This window comes from Sorex fumeus, unplaced genomic scaffold (assembly GCF_029834395.1).
Source record: "Sorex fumeus unplaced genomic scaffold, SorFum_2.1 ptg000095l, whole genome shotgun sequence".
In the NCBI taxonomy this organism is placed as follows: Eukaryota; Metazoa; Chordata; class Mammalia; order Eulipotyphla; family Soricidae; genus Sorex; species Sorex fumeus.
In genome coordinates, this window is record NW_026606152.1 from 17,346,531 (window position 1) to 17,368,972 (window position 22,442).

At 40.1% G+C, this 22,442-nt stretch overlaps 1 pseudogene; it reads left to right on the plus strand.

Annotated features, from left to right (window-relative positions):
• The first annotated feature begins 19,900 nt into the window (after positions 1–19,900).
• LOC130041014 (uncharacterized) lies at positions 19,901–19,999 on the plus strand (annotated as a pseudogene).
• The last annotated feature ends 2,443 nt before the right edge of the window (positions 20,000–22,442 follow it).

Consider the following 22,442-nt stretch of genomic DNA (forward strand, 5'->3'; position numbering starts at 1 on the left):
TTATTTTCGTATTTTGTTGTACTTGATCAAGTACGACATCATTGGTCTGACCGAGACAAGAAGGCACGAATCTCATCATGCCGTTTTCGACACTGGAGAAGAATTGTTCCACGGAACATGCGATAAAAGAGATGTTGGAGGCGTGGGTGTCCTTGTCAACACAAACTTGGCCAAGAGCATTGATTCATTCGAATGCCTAACAACCCAAATCGGACGTTTACATTTGAATAGATGTAGCTCACTGCCTGCAGTTTCTATCTTCGTTGTCTACGCACCAACATCTCATTATGATGAAAGAGAAATCGTGAAGTTCTACATGGAGCTAGAGAAGTTCTATAAAGAAGACCACACCTTCTACAAGATCATTGTGGGTGATTTTAATGCCAAGATAGGACCGAGAAGATCAGTTGAAGAACTTCACATCGGGACCCATGGCCTAGAATGGAACGAACAGGGTGAGAGACTGTCAGAGTTCATCATGTCGACCAAGACCATCCATGGTAACTCACAGTTCCAGAAGGCAGAATCTAAACGATGGACATGGGAGTCTCCCGGTGGACGATTCCACAACGAAATAGACCACATCATATTCAATCGACGGTTTTGACTGACTGATGTCGCTGTTGTCCCAAAATTTCGAACGGGATCAGACCACCGTCTCCTTCGTGCAAAATTCTACTTCACAGAGCGGGGAGAAAGGGCTGCAAAGTTCAAAAAGAGAACTCCCAGAATGACCACAAACTGGGAACTCTTTGGTACTATTGCGGCAACATGGGAAGATGCCATTGTTGACAACATTGACGAGGAATACGATCGACTTGTTCAGCACCTCCATGAATGTGCGAGGAACGCCAAGAGTGAGATAGCCAAAGAAAGTCGCCTATCTTCGAAAACTCTTGAGCTAATTCGCCAGCGTGGTTTGGCGCATGCCTCAAGCAACCGCAAGCTAGCGTCCGAGCTTGCAAAGCAGTGCAGAGATGCGATCAAGGAAGACCTCAAAGAGAGAAGAGCAGAAGTACTGGTAGATGCGGCAGAAGCCGGGAAAAGTATTCGTAAGGCCCACCTGTCCTTCGCCAACTATAAGACCAAGATGACTGCCCTCCGACGCCCTGATGGATCCATCACATCCTCCAGAACGGCAATGGAGAAGATTATCCATGACTTCTACTCAAATCTCTTCGCAGGCATGTCCACTTGCCAGCATACCAAATTCCACAAGATGGGTATGTTTTTCCCAATGTTCTCCCCTCCGAAATCCGACACGTCATTTCGTTGGTAAAGAAACAAACAGCACCCGGCCCAGACAAGGTCAGACCTGAACACCTGAAGAACCTGCCCTCAGTACTCATCAATACACTGGCTCGGCTCTTCACTCGCTACCTGTCTGAATGCAAGGTTCCGTCCCAATGGAAAACCAGCAGAAACGTACTACTGTTCACGAAGGGAGACATCCATGACATTGGCAACTATCGCCCAATCTGCCTATTGTCTGTCATCTACAAACTATTCACTCGAGTCATCCTGAATAGAATTGGCAGAACATTAGATGAAGGACAACCATGCGAGCAAGCAGGGTTCCGCAAAGGATTCAGCACCATCGACCATATCCACATGATAACCAAGCTTATTGAGGTTTCTCGGGAGTACAAAATGCCGCTCTGCTTAACGTTCATTGATTTAAAGAAGGCCTTTGATTCTGTTGAGACGGAAGCGGTCATTGAAGCCCTAGCCAATCAGGGCGTTCAAGCCCAATACATCAGGATCCTCCGTGAGCTTTATTGCGGATTCACTACCAGGATCTCACCATTCTTCAAAGAAGTGATCATTGATGTCAAGAGAGGGGTGTGGCAGGGTGATACCATTTCACCGAAACTCTTCAGTGCCACCCTTGAGAACATCATGCGACGACTGGAATGGGAAGGAATGGGAGTGAAGATAGATGGTCGGCAATTACACCTCCTCCGCTTTGCTGATGACAATGTTTTAATAACACCAAACATCAGCCAAGCGGCACAAATGCTGGCAGACTTTGACCGTGAGTGTGGAAAGGTAGGACTACAGCTGAATCTTACGAAGACAATGTTTATGAGAAACAGCCTTGTTCCTGATGCCCCATTCGCTCTCAATGGAACGACCATCTCCGAATGCAACAGCTATGTCTACCTAGGTCGAGAGGTCAACATGACAAATGACCTGGCACCCGAGCTGCGCAGGAGGAAGAGAGCGGCTTGGAACGCCTTCAAGAACATCGAAGAAATAGCTAAGAGGACGAAGAACCTTCGGCTCCGGGCACATCTCTTTGATTCCACTGTTCTTCCTGCATTAACATATGCCTCAGAGACCTGGGCCCTACGCAAACAAGATGAGAACGCCATCCAGGTCTCCCAAAGAAGAATAGCAAGAGCTATGCTTGGAATATCACGTTTCACTCAAATGAGAGAAGAATCCGGAATTCTGACATCCATCGACAATCAAGGATCAAGGACGCTGTCTCATTTGCCAAGGTGTCGAAAATCAGATGGGCTGGTCACGTAATGAGATTTAAAGACGACCATTGGACTAGAGCTGTTACTGATTGGATTCCACGGGATGTCAGGAGACCGCGTGGCCGACCATCTACCAGATGGTCAGACTTCTTCGTCAAGATCATGAACGATCGGTTTGAGGCCCTTCATGTTCCCGGAGCGAACAGATGCCATTGGGCTACACTAGCACGCGACAGGGACAAATGGAGACGTTGCTGGCGCTCGCTCGAGCAAATCGACGACTAACGGGAAGTTAAGTGATTAAGTGATTAAGTCTTGAATCTCATTTACAAAATATATTTTAACGTATTTGAAAAACATCCACCAACTATCCCATGATGATCACCAGATTTCCAGTTCCCTACTCTTCCCGGTTTCCTTTCCATCCATCCATCACCCCATTAACTCTCCTAGGATGATCTCTTTCCACCATCACCTTCCAGGCTCAAGGTCAACCGGTACCAACTGCTTTGGGAGTGGTGACCTAGGACACATGTTTTAGTACGGTACCTACCGCAACACAGTCACAACACCATTTATAAAGCTGGATCTTGTGTGAGCTACAGTTTAAAGCGATGTTTAGAGAAACCTACAGGCACCAGGGACCATGGAAGACCAAAGACCAGCCCGCTGAAGCTAATATAATTTGAGCTCCCGCCACCAGAAATTTCCTGAAAGCTGGCTTGGCTACCTTGGGGAGTTTACAAATCCAAAGACTTAAATCGGCACTGGATGTCATTGTTGAAACTAGCTAGTAAAGTGTCACCATGATAGAAACTATGAATATTGTTGGGAATAAGTGAAATGATGCAGCTAGGGGTGCTGAACAGAGGGCCCGAGGACATGGTGACTTATTTTGAATCTCCCAGGAGCTTATCTTCAGGCTTCATGCTGCAACTGTTCTCTTGGCTTTGTCACTGTTCAAAGTCATCATTGAATGACTCTGAGGGCGTTGATCACTCATCTGGTAGGTTTATTACCCAGTGTAAGTGTTCGCATCCCCCAACCAACATTTATGGATAGACCAACCAAACATTTTAGTGATGTGTCTCAAATTTGGTTATCTTCCAAAGGTGACCATGAGGCGTAAACACAGCCTCTACGGAAGAATTTTAACTTTTCTACTGGTCATATTAGACTCATCTGCCTACCTCAGCCTATTCCAAATTTATTTTTTTAACCGAAAACCGCAGACTGTGCCATTTCTCCCATTTTTTTTTTGGAGGACAACAGGGATGGGGCATACTTAACTGTGCTCTGGCCTTACTCCTGGCTCAGTGCTAAAGTTTCACATCGGGTGGGTCTCTGGGGCCCATAAAAGATTGCAAGAAATGAACTGATTCCTTCTTACTTGCAAAGCAAATGCCCTGTCAGCTATATTCTTCCTCTGACCCTACCCCAATCTTCCTCAGGTCCATGCAATTTCTCGCCTCTTATGGGCTTTATAACCCTGGACAAAGTTTGTATTTCTTGGAGTCTTGCCTATTCCCCCTTTTTCCTCTCTCTAACTTCCCATTCTTTCCCATCAAATCCTTCAATCCCCAGCCAGTCCCAAATCAACCATAGTGGACTGCATCTCAAAATTCTGAACTTTTATTAAGAACCAATTAACTATGTTACATCTATTTAATTTGAAAAATATATTAGAATAAATAAAAGGTGTATGGCATTTCAGTGTTTGCCTAGGGCAACCATCTGGTACATAAATTGGAACCTACCATTCCAGCTCTCTAATTACGTAGCCATAGTAGAGGGAGATGTTCATCGCTTTTTCCCTCTCAATAAAGAACTGCACTTTCCCCCAACGAGGTGTGTTTGGCAGCATTCTCACGCTCCTGCTGAACCTTCCTTTTCATAGCCTCAGGCTCTGTTCTCTGCTCTTTGGTGATGGGCTTTGACATGACTTGCTCGGGAACATTGGGCTTTCTCCATGGAATCTGTTGGAAACGGAAGTCTTGGAGGAGAAAGTGACTCTGACGTTTGGGTGGCGACTGCCGCTTGTTCACAGAGACAGGAGGAGCCTCCCACTGGAGAAATGTGCCAGCTGCTGTCTTGTAGGGAGCAGGTATTGAAGCTGCAGGGTGACGAATAGGCTGGCTACTGGGTTTATGCAAACCTGGTCGAGATGGTTTGGTTGAAATGGACTGAGCAGGTTTGGCAGAACCAGACAAATATGCAGTGGTTGAACGGGAAGAATTGGCAGCAGTTGACTGAGCTGCATTGGTAGATCCAGCTTGGCAGGGTCAGCTGCAGCAGGATGATGTGAGGCCACAGATTGTCGCCTCTGAGGAACAGGTCGAGCTTGCAGTGTCTCCATGTTAAGAAAAGGCAAAGGTACCAATTTGACCTATCCAAGGAGGTGGCAGCTCAGACTGGGTTGGAGATGAGCGTTTTTCAGCACTGCTATTTGGTTTCTGAGCTTTGACCTGCGTTTTCTCAAGGACTTTTCCATCCTGTGCAGCACCTAGCCATGGCTTGACAGCTGTGGGTGGCTTGATATCTGTAGGCTTCTTTGAGCTACTCAGGACCTGTGAGGAAGAGATTCCAGGTTTTGGATCACTCTTCTTCTCAGAGCATGAAAAACTTTGACAGAATCCAGCAGGTGTATGCCTAGGTAGCGGCGGGGCTTTTTAACAGCATCTTGGCAAGCATTGGGTTGACTTTTCTTGTGTTTCATCTTGCCAATGGTGGGCTTTTCTTCTACCTTGACCTTGTTCCCTGGATGCTTACACTCATTAGATTTCTTAGATTTTTCTCCGGTGTTTTTTATCTTCTCTTGCCCACGGCTCTTTGTCTTGCTGATCCTGCTGGATGCAGCTTTGTGAGGTTTGCTGTTAGTTATGGCAATGGTCACAGGACACCTATCACTGACTGCAGCATTATGAACAATCCCCGCTCCCCCTAGCAAGCAATCTCGGACTTTTGGCTGGATTTTGGCCTTGGGTTCTCCCTCAAGAGGCTCAGAAGCCTCCTTTTTGTTCTTCCGTTTTGTATGGGAGGTCCCCTTGGTGCCACTTGAATTTTCTTGCACCTGCTTCAGAGTGATGGTGTCACTGGTGTTCATTACCTGCAGGTCTTTGCATTGATCTACGTCGACTGGGATCTGGTAGGTCTCCAGAGCTTTTGAAAGCCCATGGTTCATCTGATCAAAATTTATACCTTTTTGTTCCTGAGTTGGAGTAGGGGTCAGCGCCAGGTTACTTTGGGCTGGAGATATTATGGGAACTTTCCCAATCTCAGGTGGTGGATTACTCAAAGGTCTTTGAATCCTGCTACTGCAAATGTGGGCAATTCGGAAATTTGTGTGAAACCAAATGTCTGACCTGAAGGTTGCGATGGCAGGGAAGTCTCCATCCCCAGGAAATTCATCACTAAAAAGGAACCAAGGAAGAATTCAGTCCCTGCAAAATGAGATATTCCCTCCACAAACCTAGTGCTGCAACATCTGTGCACCTACCAGCCATAGGGAAAGCATTGTTACTGAGTATTCTACGGATAATGGACAAGGCCCTGTGCTAGAAGATTGGAGGTAACTGTTATAGTTGTTACTGTTGGTCATGTGATGCTGTTGATTTTTGGTTTTCTTTGTATTTGAAAGAGTTTCTGTGTAAACTAACTTAAAAAATAAGAGATGTGGACAGAGGGATAGTACATTTGGTAAGGCACTGGCCCTACGCACAGCTGACCTCCGTTTGATCTTTTGTATCACGGATGATCTCCTAAGCATCTTCAGCAGTGATCCCTAGCACAGACCCAGGACTAATCCCTGAGCACTTCGGACTGTGACACAGATTCAACCTCCTCCAAACAAAAGCTTTTTTTAAAAGAAAACTTACAGTCTTTTAAACTAATAAATGCCATACAGAGCTTAGCATTGTAATGTATTTTACTCTCAATTTATTCACTTTCATAGAAAAATAAAAGGACATTAATATCATAGAATAAGAGTATGAATGAAGCACTCCTTCAGCATGATATTTGTGCTGAAGTACAGATTCTAGGTTTCATGATTTGAGACAGAATCTCTAAACCACAAGTGTATTCAGAACCTTGCTGCTCATTAATGGAAGGAAAAGTTAAAGTGGTACCATTACAATAAGAGTTCTGAAACTTCTTACGAAAATAACAAAATACTAGTTTAAGCCTTGTATTTAACTTTTAGTGTGGTAATTCTGGAGGACTGCTGAACTAGAAGAGTGAAAAATGTGGCATTCCATGCCACAGATGCTGGGTGGGATGGGGGGTATGGGTAGTGGCAGGAATACTAGTATCCGTGGTGGTGGAGAATGGGCACTGGTGGAGGGATAGGTTCTCCATCATTGTATAAATGAAAGGCAAGCACAATAATTTGTAAGTCTACAACTCTGCCTCATGATGTTTAACTAATAAAAATTAAAAAATAAATGAAATAACTTGGGAAAAAATGTGGCATTCTTTTGTGTGCTCCTGAAGTTCATTATAAGAAAAGTAGTTTTCCAATATACTATCATACCTTCCAATGTGCATTCGGAGCTCTTATGTTGAGTGTGAAAATAATATGCTATAAAATGGGTGAGGGGAGTAAACATGAACTGAGTTTAGTTAACTTCATTTCATAAACTTAAAAATCTCAGTGTATTTAAATACCACCTGTCTATGGACAGTTTTCCTCTTCTTTGACCCCAATTTTTGAGTTTTCTTTCCCTTCTCTCAGTTTAACTCACCTTGATAACTCGATTCTGTGATGGGTTGAGCAGACACAGAGAAGTGAATTCCAGAGGAGGTGGCTGGAGGTTGGTTATTTGGGGGCAGAACCTCCTTCAGCACAATAACCATTTCTCTAGATGAGTTCCTGTAAGCTTGGGGGGCAGAGCCATTTTGTCCTGTGTATGAAATGGAGTCATAGAACTGCGGGCCGAAAGGAGAGTTCCCAGACCTCCTTGATGATTGTAATACACCTGGCTTCGGTCCTGGTAAGGAAGTGACAGACTTTGACTCTGATATGGATACCGAGACGGTGTTCTCTCAACAAGACTGGCAGAAAGTGATGGGTACACAGACACCGTGTTGTAGGTATCTAGGGTTCTCTCATAGCAAGCTGCCTTAGACATGGAAGAGACAGTGGTGTCTTGGTCAAGGACAGTCACAGAAAAGTCTCCCATGGAAACTTCCTGCAATATCCCATTCCAAAACACTCGGGTAGGAAGCAGCTGAGGTGGATATATGACTCTGGTTTAAACACTCCAGATAGCATTGTTGTGCTGAAATGTTGGTAAAGTTAGACACTACCCATCAGTGGTTGGAAAGAGGTGCCAGAGGCTGAGGGCAGGAGCCAAGCAGAACTACCAGCTGGAGCAGATTCTCTGGAGTAGTTGCAGGCACTTCCTGTTAGGGAAGCTGCATAGTTCACCATGGGAAGGGAATGCTGCCGAGTATGTGAAGTTCCAAATACAGATGGATTTTGAAATTTTTCTGTAAGGAACAATAAGGTGATGAAAGAAATCTGTGAGACTAATAATCTCCTTCAACGCTGAGAGGAACAATATAAACTTAAAATTTAAGCCATTGAGATGCTTCTAGTACCAACAGTCAAGTGAGTTTCCAAAATTCCAACAATTTGGGGTGATTCAAAGTCTGGAACATTTTGGCACTTTGTGTATTTGGTATCGTGCTCCCAAATGAACACAGAACTGTAGAGCCACCAGGTGATCTTTTCTGTACCTGGATTTCTTGGTTACAGATAGTTTTTCCTTACCCTAGCAATGCCTGTAGCTTGCTCTCCTATTGATTCATATGTTATTTCCTATAAGGGAAGCTTTTCCAAACTAGGAAGTCTAAGAGAATGGGTAACATTCTTTGGACAAGAAGAAACCTGAGGGCCAGAAATGACAAAGAGACTTCATGTTTTCCAATAATTTTTATTGGTCATGTTATGGAGTATAATTTGGACCAATAACTTACAGTGTTCTTGGGCTCTTTCTGGCTCTGCACTCTGAGTGACCCCTTGTAACATTCAGAAGAGTGTATGCAGTGACAGAGGTCCAACCTGATTGGCTGTGTACAAGGCAAGTGCCTTATCTCCTCCAGTACTCTCTCTCTGTCCCTTATGAATTTCCAAGTTATGGAACCTAAGCATGTGGACTTTTTTCCAGGACTCTGCATGATCACTACAATGCAGAAATGCTTAGGAAGATACCTTACATTAATATAGGCATTTGGGGTCTTTACAACTGTTACCATTGTAATCATCAGGTTTCCATTTGACTTGTGCAATGAATATGTGCTAGTACGGTTCACTTATGACTTAATCATGTTGATGCATTGAAAGTTACCCTGATTTTTGATCCACTTCAAAAATGACTACTTGAGTTTTTCCCATGAAATGTTTTTGGAGGGAAAAATTTATTTAAATTCTGTGTCTTAAGTTGTTTATAAATAACTCTAAGAATAATAATGCATACACAAATATAATTTTTCCACTTCATGTGTTTTCATAGGAGGAAGTATAAAGAAAACATCATGAAAAATATGTATCACAGAACTGAAAAAGAAGTATATAGATATCAGTGAAATCTGGGCTATGTAGCAAACTGTATAGTACAGTAAGTTATTGAGAGCAGACCCAAGAGTAAACCCTTAATAACTGTGGATGTGGTCTCAAACAAAACCAAATAAAACAGTCCAATAAGTTTATTAAAAAATTGTTCCACATCGATTCCTCCGCCCCTGTCGGAGAGCCCGGCAAGCTACCGAGAGTATTCGATATGCCAAACACAGTAACAACAAAGTCTCCAATGGAGACGTTACTGGGCCCGCTCGAGCAAATCGATGATCTACGGGAGGGCCTTTTACTTATACAATATGAATAGTGTATTCTGTTTTAGAAAAAACTGCTAGCCAAGAAATGGAATAGAAGGTGATTTTTGAGAGCACACTTTACCAGTCCATTAAACAGAAAAGATTTACCAGTAACTACATAAAAAAAAGAAAATAGGAATAAACTTGATTGTATTTCATAGGTAAGCAATGTTTTAAATGAGTAAAATAGAGAAACTTCGTAATTACAAAAAATTATTCTCATCAATACCTCTGAATATTAAACAGCAAACAACACGTGTTAAACCTAGCATATGATTTCAGTTTATCACACAAATAGAAAAGACCATATAAAATGATCACAAAATATTGAAAATTACTTTCAAAACCTAGTGTTGAATTATCTTTATTAACCTGGAAAACGTTCTTCTCAATGTTAATAAATGAGCACCAAAATTCCATTAAATGTTCTTAATGTGGAACAATCAAAATGAAGAAATATGACAAAAATGTGTAATTCGACATGTGTGACTTGATTTTCCTCTTTCCTCTTAGGATCTAAAAACGGAAGTTGACTATTATCAAAATACTCTCATGTTAGGAAGAAAAAAAATCACATGAAATAATATTTGTAAAGATGACAAGCAGCTTTAACCTGGAACCTACTTACAACACAAATGAATCAAATCTCCTGAATCAAGATAGAAGATACCATTTTTTTTTAATTTCAACAGGCAACGCGTACATGTACTTAAAAACTAGAACGTCATTAAAACATTGAAGATTCTATTTCTTCCACCCACCTAGATAGCCACTATTAGCTATTAATGGGATGCATCATTTCTGAAGCATGTTCATATTCCAAATTGTCATGTACCAAGTACTGTGTTTTAAAAGGTAATAAGGAAAAAAGTCACCAAGGATGGCTTTCTGATATACTGGTTTTCCTACTGGTACCCTACTCAAGGAATTGTATACTTTCTAGTCCTGGCATTTATTGAAGTAAATTGCTTTGACTTGCTCTCAGTGTATTTACCTCAGCATATTTAACATATATTCTTTCTTTTTTGACTTTAAATCCTTGGTTTTCTTCAACATTCAATCCAGATGGTTTCCCCTTCCTTGATAATTGCCATCCATATTCTTTCTTTCTTTCTTACCTATTTTATTCTCCCTCATATAGTCTTGGTTTCGATTGGTCAATGTTTGATGAAAGTGATCCCAAACTTTCTTACCTTAGAGGGCTTGCCTCCCTACCGCTCAGCACTCCACACCTTCCCCATGCCCCAAATTTTCTTATAACCTGGTTTAAATAGAAAACTCAAAGATAAATGATTATTACTGTGTAATAGCACTATATTTAAACTATTGAAGTATAAATACAAGAGGAGAGACCATTACAGAGAAACCATGCGGGTATATATTAACAGGTTTCCACAGCATCTACATTTTCTGTTTCTGTAAAAATACTGTCTTTGATTTACTTTTGTCAATCGATATTTTATAAAATACACGATTAAAAGAAAAAAAAACACAGAGAATCAACATATATAAATATATATATGTTTGTATTTGAGCTCGTAAATACGTCTAAAATATAAAGTAATCAATGAGGAAAAACAGTTTGTATGTGAGAGAAAGAAAGCCAATGTCTAAAATCACACAGGAAATATCAAAGTCAAGCTAAAATGAGAGTTATAAAATTCTACTTGAACACTTTCTGTCATTACTACGTGCTGGTTTTACTAGACTTCTTTTAAGTTTAGTGATGATAAATCTAATTAAAAGCTTTGAAAAGTATTATACCTTACCTGACATGGTCAGAGAAGAGGAAATACCGATGAAAGGTAGACGAGAAGAGGAGACGGTAGGAGAGTAAGTCTGAATACTGGAGCGGCTAAAGACCACAAGTGTCCAGTACAGAAGACTGGTCAATGTTGATTGGTCATTTGTCACTGGTCACTTTCCAGTATGATTCAAATTTGTTTACAAACAACCGTATGGGAACCCCAACATTCGACCAATTGGTGGTTGGTTTGGTGGGAGAATGATGTCATAAAATGGGCAGTTAAAGGTAGAGCCTAGCCAATCAGGAGGTCAGATTCCCAGGAAGAATACCGGATTGGATAGAGAGAGGGGTAGAATGAAGCAGGCTAGGGAGATGGAATCCTGCAAGACAGTTATAACAGTTTCAAATTCCTCAGACTATTGTGTTAGAAAACTACTCCCATTATACTCAAGAGCTTACATATTTCATTAACAAATCAAGAAAATTACTAAATAATTATTTTATTGCACTGTTAAAGAAACAACATTCGGTATTACTAGTATATTTTATATAACGTTTACAGCACAGCGCGTACAGCATTTGCCTTGCAGAAGGCCAACCCTGATTCCGATTCCTGTGCTGGGCAAACTACCCAGAATATCTCGCCCTCATAGAAAAAACCTGGCAAGCTACCCATGACGTATTCGATAGGCCAAAACCAGTAACAACTAGTCTCACAATGTGTTGTAAGATGTTACTGGTGCCTGCTTGAGCAAATGGATGAACCACGGGAGGATAGTGCTACAGTGCTATGATTGAAAAAAATGGTGGTTTCTTTCAATATGACAACACTTACTATGATAAGTTGTAGATGAATTGAGATGCGTTAAAATATAAAAATAATGAGAAGAAATTTTAAATGCACAGGTATCTCTATTTTACAAAACAAACAGTTGTTCTCAGTTTAAAACTGTAGAAGATAAAGAAAAACATATGCTCATTTCTGTGAAAATCTTACAATCTGAAAGAAAAGATAAAAAGTAAATTAAGTGATCAAAAAACAAGGAAAACATACAACTAATGTCAATTAATATAATAGGTAAAAGATGAATGTTTTTAATAAATTAGTGCTGTGAAATAAATCAGTATTTAGCTATTAAACTTGTATAGAAAAAATAAGCATAAATTATGATCATATAATCTATATTCAAAGAAGTGTAAATAACTTGTAAACACAAGAGCAATTTTCAAGCTCAGTAGTAGACAAAGAGCACAAATTAAAATGACAAATTAAAATGTGTCCCAAATTACAAACATTTAAAAATCAGGTAACATCTTTTCCTAGCAAAGATGCTAAAAATAGACCTTTTCAAGTTATTTTATTGATAATTAAATCTGTATAATAGTATGGCAATATATACTTAGTTTTAAGCAGTTTAATATTCTTTAAGTAAATTAGCTTTTGTGTGCGTATATGGAAATTCAGGTATCAAACCCATAACCTCACAAATGTGAGGCAAATATTTTACCACTGAGATATATTTTCAACCACAGTGAGATATTTTGGTTTTGTTTCTATAGTGTGAGGAATAGAACCCAAAATTTCATACTTGCAAGCCAAGTGCTTTAGCCCTGAGCTACATACCCAGTCATAAGTAAGTAACACTTTTCTTTCTTTTTGGGTCACACCTGGGAATGCACAGGGGTTACTCCTGGCTCTGCACTCAGGAATTACCCCTTGTATTGCTCAGGCGAACATATGGGATCCTGGGAATTGAACCTAGGTCGGCCAATTGCAAGGTAAACATCCTACCAGCTGTGCTATCGCTCCAGCCCTAGTAAGGTAGCTTTTTATATCAGATCTTAAGTAAACAATCAGAAAAGTAGACAAATAGATATAAATGTTCACAACAATATCATCTTAACAGTAAAACATTACAATTATAAAAAACTCAATAAAATGTTATAGTAACTGAAATTTATTTTTTAAAGATTATACTTGTATATATACTAATATAAATACATAATTGAAAGACTCCAAAGAAATGTACCTTCATTTTACTTGTATGTTTATTGTGGTTCTTTTCTCTTTTTAATATAGTTATCCCATGAACAATAAAAATTTGGACTTCTGTATGATTTTTTGTCAAAAATTATATTTTGAAACTTTTTTGGAGATTGGTAAAGGAAAAGGCCCTCCCGTTGATCATCGATTTGCTCGAGCAGGCCCAGTAACGTCTAAAGCCCTCTTTACTATTGTTAGATCTTTCTCTGGTTTTATTTTTACTTTATGTTCTAATCTTAATGCTACCACCATCTACTCAGTCAACCTAGCTAAACCCTAAGGTCTCTTCCACTTTCTCCTGCACAAGTTTCTGCTTTATGACAAAAGGGAGGACCTCAGAATGCTGACATCAATCTAATACCCAGGGCCGCAGGAGATAGTGTAGTGCTTATGGAACTTGCCTCACATGCACTCAATTTGACTCCCAGCACCACCTGATTGCCAGAGTATCAAAGGCTGTATAGCCTCGGAGGACCCCAAGCACCATGGCCACGTTTTCTGAGAATTGTCTGTGGAGCCCTCACACCTCCTGAGCATTGCTATAGAGACTCTCCCAGCAACCGAAAAATATGTAATGCCCCAGAAACATGTACTTGTCTTAAATAGGGACCCTCACTTGAGGTGAGGTTCACAAGGAAATATTGTATGAAAACATAAATCAAAGAAGCAGGGGGGAAAGGATATATCATGTGAGAAGAGATCATATATTTGGTGAAATGTGTTAAGATTCAGATGCCCTAGTCTTCCCACCAGGGATATTCCTTCAAAAATGCCCCCATTATACTGGAAGGGTGCTAGAACATTACATGACTGAAACTCAATTATGAGCAACTTTGTAACTGTGTATCTCTTGGTGATTCTAATTTTTAAAGTAATTTTTAAATGCACCCATCAAAATTAGCTTTTTACCACTAAATGGGAAAGATACTTTCTAATACTTATCCTGACCAAAAGTTCAACAGAGTGTGACACTTGCCAGGAAATGTCCTCCCTTGCATTTTTCTCATGATACTTATTAGTACTTCACTCTTCTGTTTCTTCCCTCTTCTCATGCCAAATCTTTCCGTCTCCCTTGCAAGCTCCTCAAACATTATGTATCTATTCAACACTGATGCTCTTTGCCACTTGCTCCTCTTGATTTCTTGTCCATGAACTGATTCTAAAACATAGCATAGCTGCAATTACAATATTCATGCCAAAGACAGTCATTGATGTATCTTTGGGTTTAGCATTCTTCAAGCTATTGGCACACAGGGGAGTAACATTATTTTCCTACAGAGAACACAAAAATAGTTATGCTGGGTTTTAATGTTCTATCAGTAGTCTGAGTTACAAATTAAGGATATATATTTGTAATGTTGTTTTGAATATCTGTGAGATAGACCATTACAAATCTATTCATAATTTGCTTCCAGTCATATAACGATCCAATATCCATCCCTCCACTAGTGTACATTTCCCACCAATGTTCCTGGTTCCCTAAAGCCATCCCCCAACACCCTACCCCCAACGCCAGCCTGTGTCTATGGCAGGATCTTTGATTCTTTCTCTCTGTCTCCTTTTTATTTTGTGCATCATGGGTCTCGTACATGTACTAAGAGGTCATCATGTTTGCTCAAGGAATTTAGTATTTTTTACAGGAAGCTATGGCTGGAGTAGCTTTGAGGTATGGAAATGACTGCTGAGGCTTCCATAATTACAGGGCAGTGGGGATGGGATGCCCATTGTGACCCAGAGAAAGCCTGGAGATTTCAGTCACAAAACCCGCATATCCGAATTTTCAGCTGTTATATTTCAGTGAGAGCCATCCTGAGAAGTTGGAAACCAGATGAGGGCATGGTGGCGATTTTCGATTGTGGGAGCAAGTGGCTGCACTGGGTTCTGGTTGGGTGGGCACCCAATTAACCTGCCTCCCTCGATTTACCCTAGTGTGTTCATCCTTTTGCAGGTCCAAGATTAACTGTGGCTTTTGATCTCTTTCAAGATTTGTTTATGGGTCTCTGAAACGAGACCAATCCATTAGCTTGTATAGCTGAGCCAGGGGTGGTTTGTGAACATGGCTCCCACATATCTTTAGGGAGTTTAATTTCTCGGGAAACTTAGTCCTGAGGTGTTGGGATCCAGCCAGCGGCACAGTGGCAATTTGAGGTTATCAGGAAGCATGAAGACACCATCAGACTGTTGATGCACTCACCTGAGAGTCTAGGTGGACTTCCTGGAGGCATTGCACCACCAGACTAACAAAGATTCATTGAATTAATAAGCGAATAATCAACATTTTTAAAATGTGTCACTTTATTGCATTTTAGAAGGGTAACTTCTAACAAGGAAATAATATTCAGGGTATAATCAAGATATAGGATTTATTCTTAATATGTTTAATAAAAGCTACACATTTTGGAAATTTATACAAAGAAATTTTTATAGTATCTGTCTTCATAATTTACTTGTAAATTACTAAGATATCACTGTATATTCCACTGTTCTTAGCATAGAAATTTACAGGCAGAAAATGCTACGTAAAAGTTCATTTTGGCACTTCTGTTCAAGGTGGTACTAGAAGTACTTGCAATAGAAATAAAGTAAGAAAAAGATATTAAGGGTTTTTATGTATGAAAGGTAGCAATAAACTCTCACTATTCACAGCAGATATCATACTCTATTTAAAGAATACTAGAACCTCTACCAAAAAAGCTTCTAGAAACAATAGACTTTCATAGTAAAATTGCAGATTATAAAACCAATACCCAAAAGTGTATGGCTTTTTTATATGCAACTTATGAGAGAGAAGAAAGTGACATGAAAAAGCAATTCCATTCACAATCGTGCCTCAGAAAAATCAAGAACCTTGGAATCTGCTTAACTAAGGAGGTAAAGGACCTACACAACAGGAAATAACAAAGGACACTAGGAAATGGAAACATATCTCCTGCTTATGGAATGGGTGAATTAATATTGTCAAAATGGCAATACTCCCCAAAGCATTGTACGAATTCAATGTGATCCCTATAAAGATACCCATGACATTCTTCAAAGAACTTGATCAAGCACTCCTGAAATTCGAATGGAACAACAAACACCCACTAATAGCTAAAGCAATTCTTGGGGAAAAAACGATGGATGCATCACCTTCCCCAACCTCAAACTCTACTATGAAGTGATAATAATGAGAACAGCATGGTACTGGAACAAAGGCAGAGCCGCAGACCATTGGAAATGGATTGAATATACTGACACACAACCACAAATATATAATCATCTAATCTTTGATAAGGGAGCAAGAAATGTGAAGTGGAGCAAGAGAGTCCTCTTTAACAAACGGTGCAAAAAAAACTGGACAGCTACATGCAAAAAAAAAAAAATGGCTCAGACCTCTACCTAACACCAAGCACAAAAGTCAGATAAAAATGGGTCAAAGACCTCAAAATCAGACCAGAATCCCTCAGGTACATTGAAGACAAGGGCAAATCCCTCCACAACATTGAAGTTAAAGGTATCTTCAAAGATAACACTCCACTTGCAAAGCAACTGGAAACAGAGATAAACAAAGGGGACTATCTTAAATTAAGTAGCTTCTGTACTTCAAAAGAAACAGTGACCAGAAGCACAGACTCTGCCATGCGGGCAAGATACTCACAGAAGCCTACCAGGTTCCCTGAGAGTGAGAACTGGACAATAAGTGTTGTTATCTTATCAACAATATCCAATCTCTGGATCTTGGCCATTGATGGGATTACATGGCTCCAGGGGCTGTTCCTGGTTGTAACACTTAGCTACTAGAAGATGGGGGACCTGGATGGAGGGGGCCCAGTCTTGATCTGAGCAGCCTTGGAGATCACATCCCCCTGTCCCGCACACCTGGGTTCTGTTGAAGTACACGGGGCTTAGGTTTATCCAATTGCACCCATCACAGTGCTCCCGAGTCACTTCCATTACTTTGTCTGTCTGTAACCACTTCTATGCTCTCTGCCCCAACCAATTTGTAAGGTCTCATCCTTCTTAGACACTGAAGCTGTACTGTAAGTTATTGCCTTCCTCCTCTCCTTATGTCTTTTGAGCAGTTTACCTTAATGCAATGTCCTTTTGTATAGATACAGGAAGACAATTAATTCATATGCTTTGTAACTTAGGAATTGATTGGCTTTGAATATTATTCACTCCTGGGCTTCTGTCTTCTCAACTTAAGCCTCAGTTGCCCTCACTTCCTAGCACCCCAAGGGCAGGGTCCCGACGTGGGCCTGGATGTTACCAGGGCAAGCCGGTAAGTTATGTGCTAACCTGGCATCGCGATGGGCCAGGCCAAGGTGCCACGATTCTTAACTATAAGTTAAGAGGTTGATCATAGGCAAATGATGTCATGATCCAAAAGTAACGACAACACTAGGGCCCTGCTGCTAGGAATAGGAAAGATATCTTGCCTGAGCACTGCAGTCTGAGATCGAGATGACCCTAGGAGAGCAATTCTACAAGCTCAAAGTATTTCTTACTGTGTCCATACAAAATTATTAATATTATATATGCTTATATGTTGGTTGGACAAGGAGAGGAGAAAGACCTCCTATAAGCTGTTTTCCTGTGTGTCCTGACTAGCTTGGATGAAACTGCTTTCTCCCCTTCAAACTGCCTTTGTTAGGGCGCAGATCGTGATCTCCCTTTAACGACAAAGAGACTCCAGAGACTGCAAACATCAAGCAAGGTTTATTGTAAGACTGGCTAGCCAGGGTCAAGCCGCCTACACAGACACGCAGGTCAGTTAGGTGAGGCAAGACCCCGAACTTCTTCAAAGGGGATCTTATATAGGCCTTCACTGGCCGTTACAGCAAAGCCTGCGCATTTCATAGCCAATAGATTTGTAACAACATATGCTTTCTTAACCAATCCAATTAAGGGTAAATCACTTCTTAGCCTATAGTTTAAAGATCAGCATTTTGGGTTGGTGCCTAGGAACTGACAGGTTTTTAAGGCAGTCCTGGGTCTTGCAACATGGGTCTTGTGAGAGATATCCGGTTATCTGGTCTGACCCCCACCCTTCGAGTACCTGTATCTGAATTCCTTGGTCAGGGGCAGAAAAACCAGTTATTTTGCAGTGCAGGCTCCTATAAAGCAGATCTGAAAAAGCTTATCTAGACCTGTTTCTTGAAAAACAAGTTATTTTGCAATGCAGGTTCCTATTAAGCTAAGCTAAATAATTCTGGTGGTAGTCCATTTTGGGCCTGTCCCTTACACCTTCAGTAAATGATTTCAGTATACTGAGACAGTTTTCCTTTTGTTTCAGAAACCTAGCTGGTCTTAGATCTGCAGATATCAGGTGCTAGCCAGGACTGATCTTTGGGATATAGATTCCCAGCTCTACCCAGGCTGGTCTTTGGGATGCAAATCAAGGTGGTTGCAGCTTGTGAAAGTGCTTGTGGAAGGTTTCAGTTTGGCTTTGTATCTTCTTTCCTGAGGCCAGTATTACTACTGGCCTGCTGATGTAAGGAAACAATGTGGATGTAAAGAAACAATATATGGTTTGCTGCCTCAATGTTCTTTCTGTAACTCCTTTTGATGACATCACTGTAATGCCCCTTTTAGAGGTTCTATGATCTATATAAGGGGATCTTCCTGGATCTCAGTGCCAGCACGTGCTTGAGGATTCCTGAGGCCTCTATGACAAACATCTCTTCCATGTAATAACCTGCTGCTCCACGACCAACCAGCCTGACCCCCGTTTCCTTCCATCTCCTGACCATCGCCATCGACCTCCGTGGAGTGGGGAAACGGCCTGACCGCCAGCCTTTTATTTTTTGTGTGTTTACACAGGTTCTGCTTCCACTTCCTTCATGCATGAGTCTCCTTCAAGATTGGGCAGAGTGGTCTTAAGCGTACCTATGGCTGGTTGCACAGGTCTTCAGCTGTCGGGGTTCTACTCAGGGCAGTGAGGGAAATTCACCCCTCCCCGTCCACGGGGCCCCGGTAAGGAAAGCCAGGTGCGGGGTCAGGAGCCTGTCGTTTTAGACATATTTGGAATTAATTTTAGATCGAAAAGTACTTATGTGCTTAGTAATAAATTACTATACACTTTTCAATCACCTCAGAGACCCCACTCTGCTTAGAGAACTAGATTTTTAAATACAGGGCTGTTTTGCCTGTGTGTCATGACTGAGAATCACTCTCAGTAGATATGAAACTCACTATACACAAAGATGCACACAGGCTACTTTGAGTCATCTGTGTTGTTAATGTGTGTTGGCCATTAAACTTCACTGAGACCCCTTAATCTGTCCTTTACAGGAGCCTCATGAGTCTCACCTTCCATTCAAGTTGTACTTGTAATAAGGTGGAATGAAATCATCAATATTCTCCTCACCTCTTCCTTCAGGAGAAAAATCCTACTTACATTCAAGGTGGTCAAATTGCAGACAACACCATCCACCTTTTCCTGGAGATGTACACGGGACTGAGGTGACAACAGCAAAAGGCTCTAGTTTAATGGTTTTAATGAAGGTTTCAGGGAAGGGCATTAAAGAAGACTCATATACCATCTTCCAAAAGAATTATTTTGTAAAACTGATGCCTTGGGTATGGTAAAAGATAATTTGGTAAAAACCATATTTTTCTTTCTAGGACATTAAAGTTCTAAATCTAACTATTCAAGCTGCTTTGAAATACATTCCTTGATTTGGAATCACTGTCTGCCATAGGAGTGAGTAAGGACAGCACTCAAAGTAATAAGAAGAGAAAAATATGGAAAAATTAACTCATACTATGTTTTGTAACATATATACTAAAATTGAAATGATACAGAGATTAGCATGGTCCTTGCACAGAGATGACATGCAAACTTGTAAAGTGATCCATATTTTTGTTTCAAGAAGAATTAACAGGGCGACTTTAAGCTAAGAAAATCCACACAAGTACAAAAATTCTACATAAAGATAGCACAAATCCCCATCACAACAATCTCCTCAATGTCAGTGGACTAAATGTGCCAATTCAAAGGCACAGAAAGGGAAGATGAATTAGAAAACTGATCCCAACATTCTGCTGCCTGAAGAAACACTTCTGAACAATCAAAGCAACCATGGGCTCAAATTCAAAGGCTGGAAAACAATTCTTCAAGAAAGAAAAGAACACCTCCACAAAGCTGGAGTGGACATACTAGTATCAGGCCATATGGACTTCAGGCTATAGGTTATAAGAGACAGTGAAGGTCATTTCTTCATGATCATGGGATCTGTACATCAGAAAGAACTCACCCTCCTCACTGTAGGTGCTCCTAATGACAGACCAGCAAAATACTTAAAAATAACTTCTAATAGACTTATAGAAAAACATTGATAGCAACACAATACTATTAGGAGATTTCACCACTTCTTTGTCACTTCTCGATAGATCAAACAGACTGAAGCTCAGCAAGGAAATATTTTCTTTAAGGGAAGTAATGAACAACCGATGGCTTAGGGAAGAAATCAAAGAGGAAATAAAAATTTCCATAAACAAATAAGAATGAGGACACGAGCTACCAGAACTTGTGGGACACAGCAAAAGCAGTGTTAAGAGGAAAGAGTATAGCTCTACCAGAATTCTTCAGGAAGAAAGAAAGGGCCTGCATGAATAAATTAGAGCTCAAGATTTGGGAAAATGACCAACAAAAGTAGTCCAAACTAGGCTGGAAGAAGGAAATAATAAAACTTGTACCAGATATCAATGAGTTTGAATCCCAAAATACAATCCAAAAGACCAATAAGAGCAAAAGCTGGTTCTTTTAGAAAATAAATAAGATCAATAAACCATGAGACGCCTCTCAAAGAAACAAAGAGAAAGAACTCTAATAAGTCAAATCAGAAATGCAAAGGGGCATATCCTAATAGAAACTACAGAAATCCATAGGATCATCAGAGATTATATTGAGAATCTTTACAGCAGGAAATGAGAGAATCTTATATAAATTGATAAATTTTTGGATTCCAATTACCTCCCAAGGCTGAACCAAGAAGATTTGGAATACTTGAACCTATCACTTCCAAGGAAATTGAAATGATGATGAAAAGTATCCCCCCAAACAGAATCCCTGGCCCAGATGAATGGATTCAATAGTGAAATATTTCAAACCTTTAAAGAGGAAATACTGCCAACATTTTTCAAGATTTTCCAGGAAATTGAAGAATCATAAATACTCCCAAATAGTTTCTATGAGGCAAAGATCACCCTAATACTCAAATCAGACAGAGACACCACAAAAAAAGAAAATTACAAACTTATTTCCTTGATGAATACAGATACACAAATTCTCAAGAAAATACCAGCAAAGAGAATCCAGAAACTCAACAAAAGATCACACACTATGACCAAGTAGGTTTATTTTGGGGATGCAAGGATGGCTTAACATTCTCTAGTCAATCAACAGAATACACCATCTCAATAAAATAAAGATAAAAGTCATATAATCATATCAATATATGTAGATAAATAATTTGATGAGATCCAGCACCCATTCATGATGAAAAACTCTCAACAAAATGGGAGTTGAAAGTACTTTCCTCAATATAGTCAAAGCAAATTATCACAAACCCACAGCAAGCATTATTCTCAACGGGGAAAAACTGAAGGCTTGGAGCAGAAATCAATGAACTAGAATTCCAAAATACAATCAGGCACAAAACAAGTTACCCACTCTCACCACTCCTATTCAACATAGTACTTGAAGTATTTGCCATATGATTTCGGTAAAAAAAAAGATATCAAGGACATCCAGATAAAAAAGGAAGAACTCAAGCTTTTACTATTTGGAGATGACATGATACTATACTTAGAAAATCCCAAAGAATCTACAATAGATTCTGGGAACAATAGATTTGTTTAGTAAAGTAGCATATTACAAAATCAATATCTGGTACGCCATGGCTTTCCCATATATTAATAATGAAAGAGAAAAAAGTGATAGAGAAAAACAATCCCATTCACAATAATACCTCAGAAAATCGAGTACATTAGAATCAACTAAAAATGTTAAGGATCTATACCAAAAAAAAAAAAAACCTACAAAGCTCTACTTTACGAAATAAGAGAGTATATGAGGAAATGGAATCACATCCCATGCTCATGGATTGAGAGGTTTAACACTGTCAAAATGGCAATACACCCCAAAGCTCTATAAAGATTTAATGCACATTCTATAAGGATACCCATAACATTTTTCAAATAAATAGATTAAACACTCTTGAAAGTCATACACAACAATAAACTCCCATGAAGAGCTAAAGCAATCTTTGGTAAAAAGAAGAAGGGAACACCTTCCCCAACTTCA